We start from the raw sequence: 22,417 nt of genomic DNA on the forward strand, positions 1-22,417 counted from the left end.
GAGCTGTTGCCCGCGACTTCGTCCGCGTGGTATTCGAAAACATACAAACTATATAAATTACAAAAAGCTAGGTATCCCTCGGGAACCGGACCTTTCTCGGGGATAAAGCTTGTCCCATGTGTACTCCAGACTTTGTTTTATATCTGTGCCAAATTTCAATAAGATATGTTGAACAGTATAGTATGTTGCAGAATGATCGAGTAAACATTAAAAAACTAAATTAATGAATCCCACGGGAACCGTAACTATTCCATGGATAAAAATTAGCCTTTGTGTTCTTCCAGACTATGCTCTAAACCTGTGCCAAATTTCATGGAGATCCGTTCAGCCGTTTAGGCTACAAACGCTAACAAACATCCATCCATCTTAACTTTCGCATTTATAATATTAGTAAGATTAGTAAGATTATGGTGCTCGCCATTTCGTCTGCGCGAAATAAAAAAAAACATAGCCTATGTTACTAACTGATAACGTAATTTTTTAATGGTGTAAGGAGTGTTACAATCGGTCCAGTTGTTATTGAGTTATTTCAATACTTACAACAATACAAAATACAATTTACTCTTTATTATATTAAGTAAACATATAGATAGTAAAGACTAGCATATGTCGCTTAACTTGCTTTCGCCCGCAATTTCGTCCGCGCTGAATTAAAAAAAAATCGCAAGTATCTACATATATGTTCTCCCGGACTATGTTTCGTCCTTTTGTATGTAGTAGCAATCCATACATCCATCTATACTTTCGTTTTTATATTTTTTGTTGAAACTAGCTGTTCCCGAGCGATTTTATGAGCAATAAATTATTTTATAGTTTACATCTGTCAATTTGTCAATTGCAATTGTCAAAATGACATGACATGACATGACAAAACTTGGCAACCTTGTTTCCTTGATGTTGGCAGCAACTTATGGTCTCTTTCCCACATTAGGGTTTTTATCCAAAATATTTACCCCCTAAGCATAATGGCGTGAAAATATATAGCCTAAAGCGTGACGTAAGTGTAGGGCTTTTTATAAAAGAAGTATAATTCAAAAATATGGTGTAATTGCTGACATCTTAGGCAACAAAGAAGTGTGTGTTTACGCTTTATTATAATAGTTTAGATATGTTCTACGTTTTTGTATGGTTAAATTACACTTTAAAGTAACTGAATATCATTATTTGTGTACGAATAAGGCAACGTTGTAAGAAGTAAAATCCCTAATGGAGATGTTAAGTAACAAGCATTAAGGAATCCATTAATATTATTTATTGAAACCTTTCACCGAGCCCTTTTAATACAATTAAATACCGCGATAAAACACCACTTGCTTATTTTTATTGTTACTGTAATTTATTACACCTTACCAACTTGTATTGTAATTATTTACAGATGAATGTGTGATAAATACATGTCATAAAACCTGTTTCACATTTTGTACATAACCTTAAAATTATTGGTTAAATCAAAACTTTTTTATAAATTAACATCGATTTCTTACACTAAAAGGAATTTAAAAAATGTTTCAATAATTAATTTTAATTTAGAAATATACGTTGTTAAATTTCTTATATTTCCTTATTATTGTCTCGTGTATATTTTTTCAAGCTAGCCAAATAAAGCGACAACAACGCTATCTGGAGGTGGTCTAGGCCATATATTAACTTGGCCGTAGACTTCGATAACCTTAATCGGTCTCCCAAGCAGTTTGAATTGCGCCACTACATCTTATAGCGTCAGGTAAAAGTAACGACAGCAAAAAAATCAAAGCAAAAAAATATTATATACTTTAAGGAGTTAAACGTTCACTACATATACGTTTTTTTTTGAAGTCGCTACTAAAAAATTAAACAGTATGTACCAGCGTTAAGCGATAAGCAGTTATTGCTAACTTTTAACGCCTATATTAAATAGACCAAAAGAGCGTCCGTAGTCAGTGGTTTTTTTTCTTTTCTTTTTTTTTGGCGGCCTCTGCCGCTCTCGCTGCTTCCCTGACGTACATTTCTCAGGGACCTGGGATGCGGGTGTTTTCATTTTCAAAAAAGTTTACAATCGGTCTAAATCAAATATTACAGGTATCTTATTTCCTTTTGCACTTGACTTGTAATCTACAGGTCTTAGGTTCGAATCCCGCCATATACCAATGTAATTTTCGAATTTCATATGTACAATTTACCCAACATTCTTACGATGACGGTATAGCGTGATGCCTGCACATATCAGCGAAGAAATTCAAATATATAAAGTCAACCAACCCGCATTTGGGCAGCGTGGGTGACTATGTCCTACCCCTTACTTATAGTAGACTTCCAGCCCCTTAGGGGACGTATAGTGATAATTAAATAGGTCAAATTTAGTAATTAGTTTTTTGTAATTTTTTTGGCAACGGTACTTCGTCAATGTGTGGCTCGGGTAATATCTGTTAGCAGTGAACTAAGTGTATGCAGATGTCCCGGGTATCGATTAAGTTATAAAGATTCCACGAGCTTTCTAATACGGCTTTCTGATAAAATTTTAAATACTTGAGACATACTTGAAGGTTAGTGGAAAGTTCATACACTTTACAGTTCAATGAAATTCTCATGATAAACGAAATGTATTAAATACTAGCTGTTCCCGTGCGACTTCATCCGCATAAAATTATGAAAATTTTATTTCATAGTTTACATGTGTCAAATTATCAATTGCAAATGTCAAAATGACATGATGACAAACCATGGCAACCTTGCTTTCTTGATGTTGGCAGCAACTTATGGTTTCTTTCCCACATTAGGGTTTTTATCCAAAATATTTACACCCTAAGTTTAATAGCGTAAACATATAGCCTAAAGCGTAACGTATGTGTAGGGTTTTTATTAAAAAAAAGGATTATTAAAAAAATGCAGTAATTGCTGACATCTTAGGCAACAAATAATCGTGTGTTTACGCTTTATTATAATAGTTAGTTATAGATATAGTACAGACTCGCTGTTGCCCACGACTTCGCTCGTGTGGAGTTTTAAAGTTCAAAACTAACGTTCGCCTCTTTTTTCAACCTATCGCCTAAAATATTAACTTAGTAAGTAATCTACGTAACAGAAACCTTATGAAATATTATTGGTAGTTTGTCTAAGTATGCACATTGCAATGAAATAGATAGAAATATAGTTATAATACCCACTAAAGATATCTGGATATTGTTTTCAATATGAACCTGTTATATTTCCCTACATCCTGGTTACTAATTAACTTTACGTTCCTTAGGCTTCTGTAGACGCATTCTTATGCTTATAAAGCAAGAAAGCTTTCAAATAAGCATATTAAGGACTTACAAAAGGGAAGGATTATAACAAAAAAGAAACATTTTTATCTCTATTAGTCTTACGTAAGTATAGATGGATGGATGTTTGTTACATCGTAAAAAACAGCTGTATGGATTTGGATGAAATTTGGTACATACAATGCTACAAAATAAGTTTCTTTTTATTCCACGCGGATAGTGTCGCGGGCGATAGCTAGTTCTTGTAATAATTAAAAAATGTCTTATGTAGTCGTTAAAGAAATCAAAATGACTAGACACAATACACAATCAAAAATAGACACATTAACTGTAACGAATCTCAAAATATGATGCGGTTTGTATTCGGACACGAATCAACAAACAATTTGGTCATTAACGACAGGAATCACAAGCTTCCAAGAATATTCGAAGAAACGATATAGGTGGGCTAAGAAATAAATAAAATCTTCCAATAGAATATATTAAACCAAATAGTTACTATGAATATTGTAATGGATACATCATTTCTAAAACATTTCTCGATAACAATTCCTGTATAAGCTAAATTTTCGTAAAAATAATTCTTAAAACTGTAGCACTTTTAGTCGTAATTTCAATAAAAAAAGATTTTTATTTTTAATATTAACATCAGATAAACGGCTTTATTTGAACAATTTACATTATAAATAAAGCACTCAAATGTAAGTTAGGTAGTTAATTATTCTCCCTCGGCGATATCTTAGAGCGTACTCGAGCGGTCGCCGTAAGAAAGGCGTAGGCGTCGCTACTCTGTGTGCGGTCTTTTTATCGGTCAACCACCAAACCAACACCATCTACAAACAAAAATATGCTCTAACACACAGGAAATAGAACTTAATTTAAATCACCTTAAATTACTTGATTCATGATTTAATTAATCATGCATGTTAATTTCAGCTTTATGACTTATAGTTAAGGTTTAATTTCAATTGATTTGATGTTAAACTATTAAAATAATGAGCATAAGGGTATCCCAGTAATTTCTCATGTCCTGCTTTATTTATTGTATGGCGAATAAGGCTACTGTATCGCTTTGTTGAAGCCGGAGGAGATGAGGAATGAAGGCGGTCGCTTAATGCTTCCTCAGGCAGCGTTTGTTATGGACAATGGGAACTGAATTAACAAAGGAAACGTTAAATTAACAATATGTATGGATAAATCACGCAAAATGATTATGTGAATTATTGTCAATTATGACATAGAAAGAATTTCAAATTAAAACGGTTTTATTTTAAAATATGAATGATTCGTCAATTTTTTAAATGAAATATTTTTATTCAAGCTAATAAATTATAATAAAAAAAGATTTCTGTGTTCAAAAATGAAGAAGCATTTAAAAAGTAAAATCTTTTTTTGCTAAATATCAATGGAAAACATTTTGTAATAAAAATCATTTTTAATTCTTTTGTAATTAAATATCCAAATGAATGAAAATTATTTGTGATTTTTGTATTTCCAAGAAAAAGAAATAGAATTTTATTTTAAATTAAATTGATTTGTTATTTTTATTTGAGCTAATTTTTAATACCAAAAAGATTATTCTATTTTTAAAATGGTGAACATTTTTAGAAAAAAAAAGTAGATTTTAAATGTTTGTGTTTTATGATTTTTCTAGCTAGCTAGTTACGAATAATAGCAAGCTTTAAAATGGTTCAGGATATTACAAAATCAACCAAAAACAAGTTCTTTAACATTCTGGCAGTAACCAGATGCGATGTCGGCAATTCTATAGCTCTATAGAGATGCAAATTTGATTGATATTTCAAGTGTCGTTCCTTGTGACAAGGTTCCAACGTGGCGTAGGTTCAGTGGAGTTGGGACCATGTCGTACTAACACAATACGACTGAGCCATTCATGATCGGGACGTTCGACGTTACAAATGGAATGACTCGTGAACGCTTTCAGGCGAGTCATCGTGACGTCATCGTGAACAGGTGAACGGCTCGTGTTTCGTCCTAGTTAGATCGAGAGGCGTTACCTTGCACTCGTCGGGTGCCTACATCGAGTGTCCGACTCTTTTGACTGAATGATTGCTACTACCGAATGACTGAATGACTGAATGACTGAATGATACTTTGTGCATCATTGCCTAATTGAATACGGTGTCAGAGTTGGTGTATTGATTGTTACCAACATTAGAATTATAAGTGAGAAAATAACAATTGTAAATAATTTTACAATACCAATATCGCATTTAATAAACATGAATATATTTCAACTATGCGTACACAAAGCATCCATTAAATCAATCAACCGTCACTCTATTATATTTGAGCCGCAAATAGTATTTGAATTATGCAGCAGTACAATTGCGATAAATGCAACGCGATGTCACAGAGTAGCTAATGTAACAGTATTGACACTGACATTGAGCCCGTGCACACCTTAGACTAAACTATCGCACAACTGTTTAGTCGTGCTTATATGGAGGTACAATACTCCATTTTAGTTATGCAATTAAACAGTTAAATTGGCTACGAAACACGACAACTGCACAACTGTTGTGTGTTTAAATTATTTACTAACATACTTAAACTAGCTTTCACCCGCGACTCCGTCCGCGCGGAATGAAAAAAAGTAAAAGCCAGTAGCCTATGTGTTTTTCCAGACTATCCTCTACATCTATACTAAATTTCATCGAGATCCCTTCAGTCGTTTAGGCTACAAACTCTAACAAACATCCATCCATCTAAACATTCACATTTATAATATTAGTAAGATTAAATCAGTACTTAAGAAATCCTATGTGTAGATTTAAGGCATAACTTAGAAGGTAAAAGTCCTGACCCAGGTTGATACATCCGACATCTTTTGTGAACAAGGATTTTAGTTCCATATTCTGCTAAAATATAGTGATGGTTTTGAAACATAAATCTAAACAAAGGAACTACTTAAGTGACGTAAAGAAATAATAGGAGCATTAAGTCTTTTTGTGTGCTATGAAAAAAGAAAAAAAAATCTACTAGATGACCGTATAATAAAAAAAAAATATGTAAATTAATAAAAGAACATTAGCTGCATTGCACAGGAATACAAATATAAACTACATAGAAGTTAGAGCGTCCCTTACGTCACGTCCCTTAATTACGTTAAGGAAATTTCAACTTTAACGCGGCGCCGGTTAAAACAAACGATTGTTGAGTAAAAAAAGAATACCTTTAATTCGGAATTAAACATAAAAAAAGAGCGGGCGACGTTGGAGCCGTGAAATTGAACGGATCCGAACAAAATAGCCTCGAGCTGTTATCACCGGAGTAGATCTGACAATTTGTAGACATGCCGCCCTGTTCAGAAACCACAAATATTCTAAACAAACCTCGTATTGATTACTCTACGCATTTTGACCTCCTTAAGTGCAAGTTACGCCAAGTGTATACCACATTTTAAAGCAATAATCACATATAACCTTTATCTACACTAGTATGTTAAGTTTTTTTTTGTATGTAACTAATAAACTCAAAAACTACTGAACCGATTTCAAAAAATATTTTCTCATTAGAAAGCTAGATTATCACTGAGTAACATAGGCTATTAATTTAATTTCCTAATTATAAGAAGCAATATTTTTTTAAGTTAAATTGAAAATATTATTTGATACGTGTTTTCCACTCACAGGTACTCTGAAAATGTACGAAACAAACCGTTTTCAATATACACTTTATGTCATGAAGCATTCTAAAATGCACGTCACGTTAACAATTGTAAACACGCTAACCAAATTCTACTTCAGAATCAGTACACAGTAGAAAGTCAAATATCTAGTCTGTACGAGCACTCAAACATTGCTGCACCTTAAATTAATTTTGACATGTAACTCAATCCGTCCACAGACTGTACATTCTCACGGAGCGAACGTCATGTTTTGTTCACTCTGTCGTGTCTGTTACAGTTTTATGTGGCACATATTTCGTGGCAAATAAATATAATGTTACCAATTTGAGAATGGATATTGGACGGGACGGACAGTGGGCGTAAAACAAAACGTAACTACGCGTTTTATGGCGTTTCGTTTTACAAATCTTGTCTTTTTAACGGAATGTAGTTGACACGTTAGTTTTTATTCACTACTATGTTTATATAACAATAAGAATCAGAAGCTGTACTGGTTACTGGGGTTACATTACAACTTTTTATAATGCAAAAGCGACCTCTATTATTGTTAATCAATACATAGAAAAATGAATTAAAAGTACTTTTAAATTTCATTCGCATATCTATTGTAATAAACTATTAGGTAGATATATCCATTATATTCTACTAGCTTTTGCCCGCGACTCCATTCGCGTGGAATTAAAAAAACAAAAATTATATGCGTTTGTGATTTTATAAAAAAATTCATCCCGATCCGTTCAGTAATTAAGGCTCCAAACTCTAACAAACATCCATCTATGGTAAACTTTCGCATTCATAATATATGTTTGATTTGCTTGATATACAAGAGGTCACAAGCTACATGTGCGAAAGAGTAGTTTTTAAATGAATGACTTTAAATGTTCAAACTTTTTAAAAAAGCTACAGAACGGTGATTTGTGAAAGTGCTACGTAAGGTTTTCAGACAGAAGCATTATGGCAGCTTCATGACACACATATGGTACTTCATTATGATTGCATATGGGCTATTGTGTTGAATGTGTGTCAACAAACACAGACACTCGGCGGAACGGTGACATAGTTGGCATTGTGTTTCACACGTGGGTAGTATAAACAGACAGTGGAATAGTAAAGAATACTACTGTCGTTTGAACGAACACAATAGGGATACCGCACTGTTTTACTGTACTGCCTAAATGATCTACCCTCCTGTGAAATGTAACAATCGCGGTTCGCGGAGGCAGCGCAAAGTGAGACTCCGGTAATGAGAAAAGGCACTGTATCCCCTTGTCACATTTTTACATACTTTTTTTATTATTATTTACTGTAAAACTAGCAAAATGTTAAGATTCGGTTTTATTTACGAGAACAGATTGTACGTGCAAATATAGGTAATCTTACTAATATTATAAATGCGAAGGTTTAGATGGATGGATGGATAGATGGCTGGATGTTTGTTAGCGTTTGTAGCCTAAACGGATGAACGGATCTCCATGAAATTTGGCACAGGTTTAGATCATAGTCTGGAAGAACACATAGGCTACTTTTTATCCATGGAATAGTTACGGTTCCCGTGGGATTCATTACTTTAGTTTTTTAATGTTTACTCGATTATTCTGCAACGGTTCAACATATCTTATTGAAATTTGGCACAGATATAAAACAAAGTCTGGAGTACACATGGGATACGCTTCATCCCCAAGAATTGTCCGCTTCCCGAGGGATACGTAGCTTTTTGTAATTTATATAGTTTGTATGTTTTCTAATACCACGCAGACGAAGTCGCGGGCAACAGCTCGTTGTTAAATATTGTGAACGGGCGCACACGTTTGACTAAACTATCGCACGACTGTTTGCGATTGTCGATTGTTTCGCAGTCGAAACAATCGACGTGTATTACAGTGGTAGTGCCCGCTTTAACATGTTAGCAGTGCAGGGCCGGCCGGCACGCCCCCAGTAATACCACGACCTTACAAGACAGGCGTGAAATGGAAGCAATTCCGTGTTTCGTCTGATGAGTGTGGTGCCGGATGCCTAATTTAAGTCCCTTTCTATTTACCACCCTTTTCTTATAAGGAGAGGATGCGAAGGGGAAGTGGATTTGACGGTGGAGATGCATAGAAGGGGAAATATCTTCTTTATCTGCGTCTCCTTCTCCGTCGGATAAGGGTAGGCAACGCATCTGCAATTTCATACGTAAGGATTTTGCCTCTTTTTGAAACTTTTTTCTTGTAAAAGTTCCTTTAGGACATAAATCAATTACACATTGCATAAAGGTCTCTAAGGTCAAATCGCTACATCATACGATCAAACTTACATTGAATACGAACGAATGCAATTCAAAAATATTATTCCAACATTTACCTATGAAAGGTGCAGTTCAAAACACGCAGCAACGGACATCCCTCATCTGGTCGACTTCCCGGACCTATTTACGTGAAACTTTAAAGGATTTTTATTTATTCTCGAGGGGAACAAGTTACAGTTACTAAGAAATTCAATTGGACCGACTTTTACTATAGGGGCGGTCCAATAGGTTCTTAAGCTTTCGAGTAAATAGATTTTTTATCTGCAGGAAACTGTCTTTAAATCTGCAGTTTTTTAGTAAATGTTAAGGATATAAAATTCATTAGTTTACTAACTTACTGATTTTTATAAGTAAAATTATATCTCAGTTCTAATTGACAGTAACAGTGCAACTGACAGTAAACTAGGCATTATAACTGACGGACTTATGGCCGGTTTCTCATGTCCCTCAACCTAACACTTATGAATCATTAGGTAATGATAAAACAAGTGTAAACTTCAGAAACCCAGCATTATTAAGAACGAATGATGTAGTTAGTTTGTACATATGTTAATCTGTCTTCGGGTATCTTCGGGCCGCCCGCCTCGGGCATCATCGGGTCGCGGACCGGACTATCAGGGCTATGTAATAAAAACTGTATATATTTATGACGTAATAAACAAGATGACAGCTGCGCCGGCGCACTTGATAAAGGGGTCACTAAATTGATATCACAGTTCACTTTTGGTAATCAAACTACACTTGATTTATTTATTTGAACCCTTGATAAGTGAAAAAATAGATCACGGAATTATAACATTACCTCATACGTATTCAGTGGATATCCTACGCGTCAGAATAAATGCAGAAGTATAGAATTTTGCTTCAGAATAATAAAGGTTAATATACAGCTGGAACTATAATTAGAACACAATTATAATTAAATACTTTTAAAAGACTTTTCATCAATAAAGTTTGTTACTTCGTTTAAGGAAATAATCTGACAGTTTAACTCGTCTAGCAAATTGCGTATTTCAATATGAGGGAAATAACGGAGCACGGCGCGCCTCGTTTCTTAATATTTCCCCCGCTATTGAGAGATCTAAACAAATTTTCAGGAAAGGAATTTCCTCCCCGAATACGTCAATCAACTTTTGTTGAATTCTAGTGAAAAGATAAGGGCATCGAACATACGGACTAATATCTTCCCTAAGCGGTAGTAAAATATGGTAAGTAAATTAATATAGATTTATTCTATCTATATTATATTTATATCTTCTACGTCTATGCCAAATATTATCCAGAACTATTCAGCCGTTTACGCTACAAATTCTAACAAACATTTATCCATCGATCTAAATCTTCGCATTTATTACTTAAGATAAATCATGAATACAAAAAAAACAATCATTCAATAAACAAATATTGTAATAAAAAATACCAAACAATTTCCAAGAATTCCGACCACAAATTACAAATATTTAAAATGCTAATTCATTTTAAAAATAGATGAATAATTTTGAACATTAATAAAACATTTCAATTTTAAATTCTATGATTTTCGTGTTAAGATACAAATTTGTGTAACAATTATTTTAAACAATTTTCATTCATTGAGTCATCAAATGACAAAAGAATTAAAAATGATTTTATTTTTTATTGTCTCTTCCTTTTTAAATACAAAGATATTTTTCATTCAATTAGCTAAAATAAAGATATTACATTTTAAAAATTGACATTCCATTTTTAAATGCTAATAAAGACAATTAATTTGAAATTGTATTTCTTTTTTCACTCTAATTTTTTTTGTTAATCTTTTATTTAATAGACCAATTTTAAGAAAAAAAAATCTATATCTATTTCTATACCAATATTACAAAGAAGAGATTTGTATTTTTGGATTTTTGTACGTATTGGAATAACTCAAAAATACTGGGCCGATTTTAAAAATTCTTTCACCATTAAAAAGCTGCATTATTAGTGAGTAGCATAGGCTATTTTTATTTCACGCGGGCGATTTCGCGAGCATAGAAGTAGCTTAGAATAGACATTATAAATTTTTTGTAATTCCAATAATCATTTTTGTGTAATGTTAACTATTAACTAATTAGATTGAGTTCTGGTTAGAGAATTGACAGCCGTATGTTCTAACATTCAGTGGAAGGAAAAAATATTCAGATGTATTTGGACAACGTGGGTATGTCGTAAACGCGAATGGGAGGGTTAAATCTCATTACTTTATAGCAGATGTAAAGCGATTTATAGAGGTAGGCCCCTAGGCTATATTTTGTTATGTTCCAATAATTCGAAGGTTTTAGATGTCAGTCTGAAGCCCAAATCTAACTCGACCAACGTAATGATAGACCAAAACTCTCATTTTTGATGTTTATTTGTATTAAATTCTAATAAAAAATGGTAACATTTTTGGAGTGAATTATGTATTCGAATTTTAAAAAATAAGAATCGAATTTAGATGTTAATATATTTAGAGCGTCCGCACATCTTGGACTAAATTATCGCACAACTGTTTCGTCTCGTTTTGATTCCTATGAGCTTATATGGAGGTTTACTCGATTGTTAGTTGTTTTAAACATTTGAATTGTCTGCGAAATAATCTACAATAAGTATTTTTTTAAATACAACAGTTGTAGCACATTTTATTTCAAGAATTCGATCGGAAATTGAAAAATAATATAATTTGTTAGAAAACGCCGCATGCAAAAATGTTTAGAGGGCGTCGCAGCACTGCAGGCATCTGTGTCTTGTCGTCACGTGGTTGTATTGTACAAGCGGGCGGCTCGAACGCCGCGGTTAGAAAAACGCTAAACTTTATTTCGATCCTGAGGGAATTTCTCAATCTTTTATTACTCATTATTTTACTATACAAATATGAACAACGAAAATTAAAAAAAATCATTACTCGGTTACTTTCTAAACATAGTCAAAAATTATGTCTTTACAAAAGACTTAACGATTCCATTTTATTTTTTCACTAAATTAAATAGATATTGTGGATACGGAATAAAAAATCTTGGTATAAATCGTTCGTTTGTACTGAACATAATTCTGTTTACGTGCCGCATATGGCACAAGGGTCGCCTTTAATTAAATTTAAAACTTTTGTGTGACGTCACGCAGGCACGTTGCGTGCACTAACTCATCCTGCATCTATCTAGTGCACTACTAACTTTTTAAAACTTATAATTCTGTAAATTCATTAAAAATGTCATTGAGTTTTAGTCTCAAAGTTATAATTGCAGCAAATAATTATATGATAAACAAAAAAAAAGTGCAATTTAAAAAGTACATACGAGCTAAAAATTATCTGTTAGTGTGCGGGATTTGTTTTTGACAACCATATAAATAAGGTTGTCAAAATATTAGCATTGTCGTTGATTGACCTAGAACTTAAATAGCCCGAAAATTTTTAAATCATTACTAACACATTTATTGGATTTTAACTAAATCTAAATGCGTTTTAGATTTTAAAGATATGTAACGAATCTTTTATTGTGGACGTCTATGGGCAGAAGTCGCTTCGCTATTTCAGCGAATTCAGGTGGCAGCTCATTTACCACCTTAAGGTATAAAAATCTAAAACTGAAAGTATATCTAGTTACTCAAAATAAGAGGTTAAAGTACTTAAAAAATTGTTAATATAAACAAGAAATATTCCAATCGACAGCCCTTATCAAGCGGGGCCATAATTTCAACGATAAGTGATTTTGACTTAATTTCATTTTAAAACTTTGCCAAGATTCTCGAAAAGCTCTTTAAAGTTCTCTCGAACACATCGGCAGATGATAAATCCTTAAACAACACACAACTTTACTTTTCGCATTGTACTAAAGATGAGATTACGGGGCCCTGAGATATTATTTTATCAAACACGTTCCGTTCTTAGATGTAAGCTTCAAAAATCTTCCTTAACTTACAGCGAATTTCAAGTAATTGAAAAACTTTTCTAATTATAGGCTTAACAGATACTTGGAGTAAATCGCCTTAAGGGTAAACAACACCTCAAGAATTTGCGCCCGGTGAGTTGCGTTCCACACGGCGCAAGACACGAGCGAGGGATATTTAACATAATTTGTGTTTTTTTAATAAAATATCCCCATAATAATTACAGAAAGTTTGAGAGTAGCCTCAGTGGTAGAGATGGTAAGGAGTAAAAGGTTAGCATGGTATGGGTATGTTATGAGGGATGAATCACATGTAACAAGAAGAACGTTAGTGTTAGCTTTTTAACTATTTTGATGTATTCTGTATTCTTGAAGGTTATATAGTCTGTGCTATAAATCAGTACCATTTGTCATAATTTGAAATAACGATATAAGCTTTGTAATTGTGATCCAAAACAATATTTAAATATTCATGTCATGGTTTTAAAATGTCGTAATTCTGCTTGTTATGTTAATAATCGGATAGTAGTCGGATGTCAGAATAAGGGTGTTGCATTAGCTCGACGACACGACGGCCATATTGGTAAGGTTATTTTGTGCAAATTGGAAGAAAACATAAGAGGTAATGAAGACTCTATTTTATTAAAGCATAACATGGCTGTGACGCCTATAGTTAGTTACGAGTTTGATACACCGGTAGACGTAGACCTAGCAAGAGATGGATGGATTGCATGAAAGGTGATCAAGGGAGTGATGACTGAGATGACGTATGATAGAGTTATGTGGAGGACAAAAACCTGTTACGCCGACCCTACGAGAGAAGGATAAGGAGGAAGATGATTATGTCCTTAATAACATTTGCTACACTCTCTAAGTAATGTTCTAGTTAACCTTTGCTTGCCCCCAAATAGTGTCATAAGTCTGGTAAAGAAGTAACAAGCGAATGTACTGTAGCAACAACAAAATAATACAAGCGATCGCCCGCACTCGCTTCAGTATATGACTTACGTTAGTAAATATAAGTCTACAAATTAACGCGACTGCACCTTAAATTTGAGTTGAATAAAAATCTCATTATAGCCCCTGTTCACCCCACACTCTCGATGCAGCCTTGAATATAAACGTTAACTTGAATAGCTTTGTGTAAGCTTTTGTAAGGATAATTTTATAAAGCAACTCTGTTGCATGCTTGATGCGGGGAACTTGCAAATTTTATATTTACTTCCCGACATTTGAATACAAACTGCGCGAAGTTTGGTGAGGGTAGATAGATAATTTGTGTTACTCTTAGTTCTGTTACGATATAATTCAATTTACTCGACTATGAATATCAATGATGGTGCTATGGAAATCGTTATGGTTCTTTTTAGAAGTTTTATCTGTCTAAGAGTTACGAATAGATATCAATCATTTTTTTTTTATTTTAAAATGTAGATATTAATTTAATTGAGAGGAGAGTATTATTCTGTTAATTTATATCCATTCGTTTATCAATTTCGGTATTTAATTATTGAAGCAGAAACCTCAAACCTCATTGTTATCTATACTTCTATACTTATATGATAAAGGGTAAACACACACTACTTCGTGGCGTAGGATGTCAGCAATCACAGCATGTTTTTAAAGAGCCCTACACTTACCACACTCTTTAGACAATATATTTTCACGCTATTAAACTTAGGGAGTAAATAAATTGGAAAAATCCTTCATGTGGGAAAGGGAACATAAACTACAAACTGCCAACATTAAGGAAGCAAGATTGCAATGGTACAGTAATTGGTGTCCAATGTCAAAGGACTCTGTTTTTGAAAGAAAATTTGACAAACTTAAATAATGAAATTTTTTTTTATAATTTGATGCGGATGAAGCCGCACAGGAACAGTCAGTATTAAATATTTTACTCATTTACAAGCGAGTAGCCGAATGTTGAAATGTCGATGAATCGTTAATATTCTGGAGTCAGCTGGTAACGGCGTTCATCTTGATATTTTAAATCATTGTAAGTTTGGAACAAAAACGTAAGAGCATGTTAAATATTAAATTGATTCTCTCATTCCACGAGAAAGCTGCAACTGAAAATAATTAAAAAAAAACTTGTACCACAAACTCTTTTCATTTAAATTAATTTTCATATAAATCCCTTTTTTTCAATTTATATAAAACGTAACATAAATCATGTTACAAACCTCACCGAGATTCTTAAAACAAATCGGACTAAGTACTATTTGCATATAACATCGCCGTCAACCAAAACAACTCAAAAGTCATTTTCCGAATGATCAATTTTATGAGAAGTTATCCCCACGTTCATTCTTTATTCATCGAAAGTGCACCCAAAAAAACTTCCCGTCTTAGACACTCGTTAAGTAAATTAATACGAGTATAAAACATGATTAAAAAAATTACACCGACAACCTGAAGGGGTCCGAAACGAGGGGGAATCTCATGAATGAACGCTTTCTCATATAAACAAAACAATTTTATAACTTTCATTTTTAAAATCTGCCAAGCGATCTTCGACTTTATAAATATAGTGTTAAGATCAATGCATCATAATAAAGTTGCATCTAAAACTTAAGTGAAGTATGGATACAAGGCTATTGTTTATACAGTCTGTACTATATTTAATGTACATTCTAAAATTATATTATACTAGCTGTTGCTCACGACTTCGCCCGCATGAAAATAAAAAAATATAGCCTATGTTATACACAGATAAATTGCCTTCCTAATGGTGAAAGAATTTTTATATCTGCCTAGTAGTTTTTGAGTTATTTCAATATATACAAAAATACAAATCTTTCGTGTTTATAATATTAGTTTATATTATGTTTTAATACAAAATCTCTTCGATTTGGGAACATGTTACTTACTTCTAACTTCCTCGTATGTACAATTATATTTATATATACGCTGTTCATTAATTGGGCTATCTTTGCGATGCCTATTGTGCGATATATATAAGCGCTGTCTTCTAGGTGTCAACATCATCAAGTGATCATCCGACATATCTTAGTGTGGAGTCTTTACCCTGTGAAGCGCCGACGTTATAGGAAAAATAGCGACCTTTAATAACGGTAGCAACTCGTTATAACAATGAAAATGTTAATGCTCGCCCGCTCTATTTATTTTTACCTCCCGACGTAACGGCGTTTCTTACGCTTCTCTGTTTCAAGACAATTTGCCCTGATTTATTGCACACCCAGAGAGAATATAATGACTTTTAATTCGCAACACGCACCGTCGCTGAGCGACGATCTTTTACTTCGAATTTGCACTCGTGAGCAAAATTTAAACACCAGCTAATCTATGATCTTAAATTCAATCTTGCTCTTTGCTAAAGATTTACAGAGTTATTTTAACAAGAGCTGTTTTGTGTTTTATAATATAAAGTAATTGTTTTGATTAAATTTATAGTAAGGAAAACTGAGAGAGATTTTGAGAGAAAAATGTTTTCTATACCATTATAATAAAGCGTAAACACACACTTCTTTGTTGCCTAAGATGTCAGCAATTACAGCAGATTTTTGAATAATTCTTTATTTCATAAAAGCCCTACACTTACGTCACGCTTTAGGCTATATATTTTCACGCCACTAAACTGTGGGAAAGAGACCGTAAGTTGCTGACAACATCATGACAGTCATGTCATTTTGACATTTGCTATTGATAATGTGACAAATGTAAACAATAAAATAAAATTTTTCATATTTTCATGCGGATGAAGCCGCACGGGAACAGCTAGTATTAAATAAAACCTAAGGTCATTTATGAAGATTAAATTATACTCCATCGAGATAGAGATTAGGTCAAAAAAGTATGTTATATACATGCTTTCAAGCGTGGACATTCTGTTAAGTCGATGTCGATATTTAAGTTTTTTCTGTCCACAGCTGCTTAATAAATTCACTTAAGCAAACTTAAGCGTAATATCAACTCTTTAGATTTAATATTTCGTCGTCCATCTCCGACTTTATTAGGGTACGGAGATTGCTCCGTAGCGGAGATACGCGTAAAAATTCGACGCGTAAAATTTCAATCAGTCTGTTATTCATATGCAAAAGTTTGTTCCCTTGAGTACTCTCACGTAGATACGCATATCAAATGAACGGATCCACTTCGTATTGTAAGCTCTCGCGACTCCGAATACGAAAATCTAAATGTGTCAATTACAGGACGCGTTTTGTAGGAAAAAACGAAGCCAGTTTTGTCTTTTTGATTCCTTATATTTATGTTTGTGAATCTTACCGGAGATACTCGCTCGATGAATTTGTACGACGTATGTTTAATGGCGCGAAAATGGAATATTGCTTTTATTACTTTGTCCTTATATTTCCTGTACGTCAATATCCAATTTTTCTTCTTCTATATTTTGAAGAAACAATTAGGCAGAATAATTTTACGTCAGAATTACTCCGGCACTAAACTAATGGCCGGTTTCCCAGCCTCGTTTAACCTTTCGTTAGTGTTTTCGCATTCGTATGCGTTTCCGAACTACGTAACTTGAGTTTTACTCAGTTGAAACATGTCAACCTAACACTTTTGAAATACTAAGCAATGTTAAAATAAATGGAAACTTCAGAAACCCAGTATTTTCTATAGTTAACGATACTTTTATAAACTTAAGGTTAGATTACAAACGCATAGTTAAGTAAACCGCAGACGGATGCCATACAAAAGCACGTCCTACTGTTACGGCTGTATATTATTTAACTTTGAACTTGAAACTGAAATCAATGCTTGTATCGAAATATTTCATGATTAAAACTTAAGACATCACTTTATAAATATACTGTTAATTAAGAGATTAATCTTGGTTAAGATGTTAACACGAATTTTTGTTAACATTACAATTGTAGAGTAGATGCTTTTTGGTATAAATTCCAAAGCGATTATCATAATTATTCCATTAAGACTAAAACGGTGTGAGCATATTAAATTCATGGAACAGATGATTTCTAATAAGTGGATTCATATGAGGTATGATGCATTCTGCTCAAGCAATGAAACGGCTCTTCAATTTCCATACGGCCGCTCCGCATACCGCGGCGGGTACGCGCGGCACGCAATGTATTGCACTTGTGATGCATTAACCACATCTCTATCAAACTTTAATAGAAAATCCCTTTTTATTACGATTCCTTACCAGTCCTTGTATTTGCATTTCTCGTAATTTACCACTAGTAATGCATTTAAAACTTTGAGTATCTTTTCAGTGTTGGTTGATTTTTAAATTGCATTTTTTTTTGCTTAAAGTAAATGAATATGACAGCAATGTTTTTAGTATGTTCACGATTATGCGCGTTTTGAGTCTTTATTTTAGATTTTTCCCGTAAAGTACATGGTCAATTCCACTGTTTTTTTTTTTGTATTAAAAAACGTATTGGCCATATAGCCGCATAAGAAGTCAGGTCAAAAACGGAGCAACGATTTTATATGTCTCAATGTAACATTTACGAAAACCAGTAATGATTAGAAAAATAACTGGTATTATTATTTAGTTGACAGTCAGTTAAAAAATGTAGGTCATACACAAAAATGAATATGAAAAGTTTTTATCACTTTCAGTTATTTGTAGTTGATTGAATGAAAATAAATTGAAAGCTTTTTTGATGGACGTAATCAATGGCCTATCAACGCGATGTGTTTTTTTTTATTACAATTCTGTATATACTCTGTGCTGTAGAATTTACTTTTTATAGTTTAATCAGGGTAGATATATCTTTTAGAGGTTAGATGGAATGATATTAGTATGATTTCCTTTTCTTCCTTCCAGTCCTTTTTACATTATGGTTTGCACCTCTTTTATATTTTGATTTGGTGTTTAATTGTTATTAAAATGTGTTGACAAAATTGTTTTAATTTTGAATGTTTTTGTTTCAGGTAATATTAACTAAAATTAGTAAGTATGGAAGTAAATCAAATATGGCTGAACTAACACTGAGCTTGTTTTAAACGCACCACCGTTATGAATTCCGTCGAATTTAAAGAACACAATTTATCTTAATACTTCATTTCTACCATTAGTGTAACAGGAACTTGCCCGGAAGTGTATCAGATTGTTATTTTCAGTGATAATAATTAATAAATATTAGATATAAGTAATCAATTACCAATCACGCAAACCTTCACGCATCCATCGCTTTGTGCGTTGACCTGCCCTTTAAGGTCATCGACCCCGGAAGCCCTTTCGCGCCCTGCCCATCCCCTAGTGAGTTTTGTGATTTTGTGAAAACCACCGTTTTATCGCTGTTTAATGCACGAACACACAACAATTTATCACTCTACTTGCGTAGACTGCGTCAATTATTGTCAATAGAAACTCGGTTAATTTATTTACTGATTTACATAAGATATCCTGTCGCAGATCTGATAGTCTAAAGAAAATTCTAAGATAAATTTGAAAACCTATTTGAAACATACACCACGAAAATATTTACAAAATTGATACTAGATAACCTATGAAAACTCAATGAAATTGTACAATTAAAACTTAACTAGAAATGTGCTGTGTTTAACAAGAAGTTAAAGTTATAATTTAAGTGTCATCTTGGTCTTAAGTACAACAACTCATTTAAAAAGTAACCATTTCCCTGTTATTAATATCACGATTCACAAACTGACTTTATGAATAACAAAAATGAACTTCTCGTAAATGTTTTCATTTGCAAAATGTCACTATAAATTCCGATTTCATTGCGCTGAGCGGCAATTTCGAATGCAGGTAACGCAATAGCGAACTCTTAGGGCGACGATCAAAAACAAAACTGGCGCCCGAGGGAGTTATCCGTCATTACTGTGTTTGTGTTCTTGGCAAACAGCAAAATGTCGCACAATTCGAATGCATTGTTGTTAAAAAAGGTTATCTTTTGCTGGAAAATTTAAAAAGGTGTTTTATGCTAATTTAAGTAGATGGCACTGGTGTGCCTTTGTGGATTCATTGTTCCATTTATGAATATGGTATGTGCCGTAATTCGTGTCTGACAAAAATAATCTCCCTTTTACCCGTTTTAAACTCTTCTGTTTTAATTCTTTTGTAAAATACTAACGACACTAAAAACAGAATTATCAAAGAGATCAAGTTGAAGTACATATTATTTTTTTACAAATCAAGAAATAACAACTTAACTTATAGAAATATGAAGAGATCTCTTATTTGTAAATAGCTTTTATAATTCGCAAGAGACACGTAATTATTAAAAAAATAACTATTAATATAATTATAACTTTATTGTCAACTTTTGATTTTCTCGAAATAACATTTCTTTACCTCACATTATTCTTTGAATGTCAAAAGACGTCCAAACCGTATATCTGTATGAGGTGTCACCCCATATTTTGTATTAAAACACACTTAGGGGTCACGAGGGTCCGCCCCACCACTTCAGACAACTCGCAACTACCACCATCTAACAATGGAGCATCCAACGTTTTCTTATACAATCAACAGCCGCGTATATATTGTTAACATTAGGCAGCGTACACACTGCATCCGCGCTACTCTACAGCGGAAAATCAAACTTAATTTGAAGACCTTCAAGGATCGCTTAAGCTTGCAATTTTGTCCCTGTTTTTTTATAATATTAAAAAAAAATAGTTTTGGACATGATTAAAGGAATAGGCCAATGGAAATTTTACTTATTAAGATTGTTGATTTTGTATACGTTAAAATATAGTAACAAATAATTCCATTGAAGACAATAGAACATATAGTTCCTGTTAGACTGCAGACGCTTTGTTTTGAAATATATTTGTATTAAGATACAGTAAGTAAGGGACGCTCTGAGTGTGTCTCCACACGAAGCTCTCAAGAAGGGCCCAAACGAAGGTTATATAAATATTGGCGCCTCGCTTTGAGGCTAAGTGCCGCCTTTGTCTCGCCAATAAAAGAATAACAATCATTTATACGAACAATGAAACGCTTACGATCATTCAATTTGCCTAAAACGAACTACATTAAAATGTACCTATTGTTTTTAAATAAAACTACACTCGAAAATTTTTTAACTTGTACCTCCAGACTTACTCAAATAGTTGTGTTATTATAATTATCGAGTCCTGAAAATATTTAGACTTGACGGTCACAATTTATTCCTACACTTATAAATTCTTAAGTACAAAAATATGAAATAATCTGATGAAATTTTGTACAGAAATAGATAACAATCTTGATAAAAGCGTTGGGTCAATTCCATTGAAATTCCACATTAAAGAAGTCACGACAGTATCACATAATTTGTTAAATTAACTCCTATCGGAAGAATATTTTGTCTACATTCTCGATTGACTAGCCGCGAAGACCATAAGAGAAGTCGTTAAGACTCGTTCAGGATGGCCTCATAACTTGGTCTCTAGTATGTTACTTGGAAAACTTTGTGTTACCGCCGTACAGCTTATCAAAGACTAGGTACCGTGTTAAAGGGTAATAGAGTTTTAATTTAGTCTTGAGTTTAAGAGCACTTTTAAAACTGTTATCCCTATGAGTGTAAAATGTTATCCTTACGGACATTTTTATTATTTTACTACTAGTTTTAAACTCCGTCCTCATGGAATTAAAAGTATTATGTAGCTTAGGTGTTCTTCCAGATTCCAGACTATCCTATAAATTTATACCATTTGTCACGGAAATACTTTACTTTTAGACTGCAAACTCTAACACACTTCATCTAAACTTTCGCATTTATAATATTAGTAAGATGTTGATTTGGGTTTACATTTTGCATTCAATAATCTTTGACAATCGCCCATTATCAAATTCCAAGAACATGAAATGACGTCATCAACTAAGAGGTGGCGCTAGGATCGCATATCCTTTATGAGACCTGTTAAAGCCTACTTTCAAATAAACTTAATATTTTTATGTGACGGGTCGGTAGTAAAAATCTCTTGCGTTTGACGTTTGTTGGACGATTTCGCTGAATTTCGCATTAGGACTATGATTGTTGCGATTCTCCGCAACATTTTTGTACGAAGATCGCTTGAGCCGAAAGTTTTACGACCTAATTTCGTAACCTCGAGTTGAGCGTCTCTTAGGAATTAAAGTGGAATTACAAATAGAGCAAACCTTAACTAAAATAAAGTTCTTAACTTATGGCATATTTTTTACGAAGCTGGGTAGATTTGTTATTACAATAAATTTAATATTAGGTAAAAGAAGTTAGCAGAAAATTAAATTGCTAAATGAACTTTTGGATTCCTATTCAGAAAATTAAAACGAAAATCCATTCTTTTGTTAGTAAATTTGACTTATTCTAAGTTAGTATTGTACTTATAAAATAGATTACTTATAATTAGTGCACTTGGACATTTACCCAGTGCTTATAGAGTGGGCTGTCCATGCAGCTCCCTACTACCT

Source organism: Papilio polytes, unplaced genomic scaffold, assembly GCF_000836215.1.
Source record: "Papilio polytes unplaced genomic scaffold, Ppol_1.0 DF823288.1, whole genome shotgun sequence".
NCBI lineage: Eukaryota > Metazoa > Arthropoda > Insecta > Lepidoptera > Papilionidae > Papilio > Papilio polytes.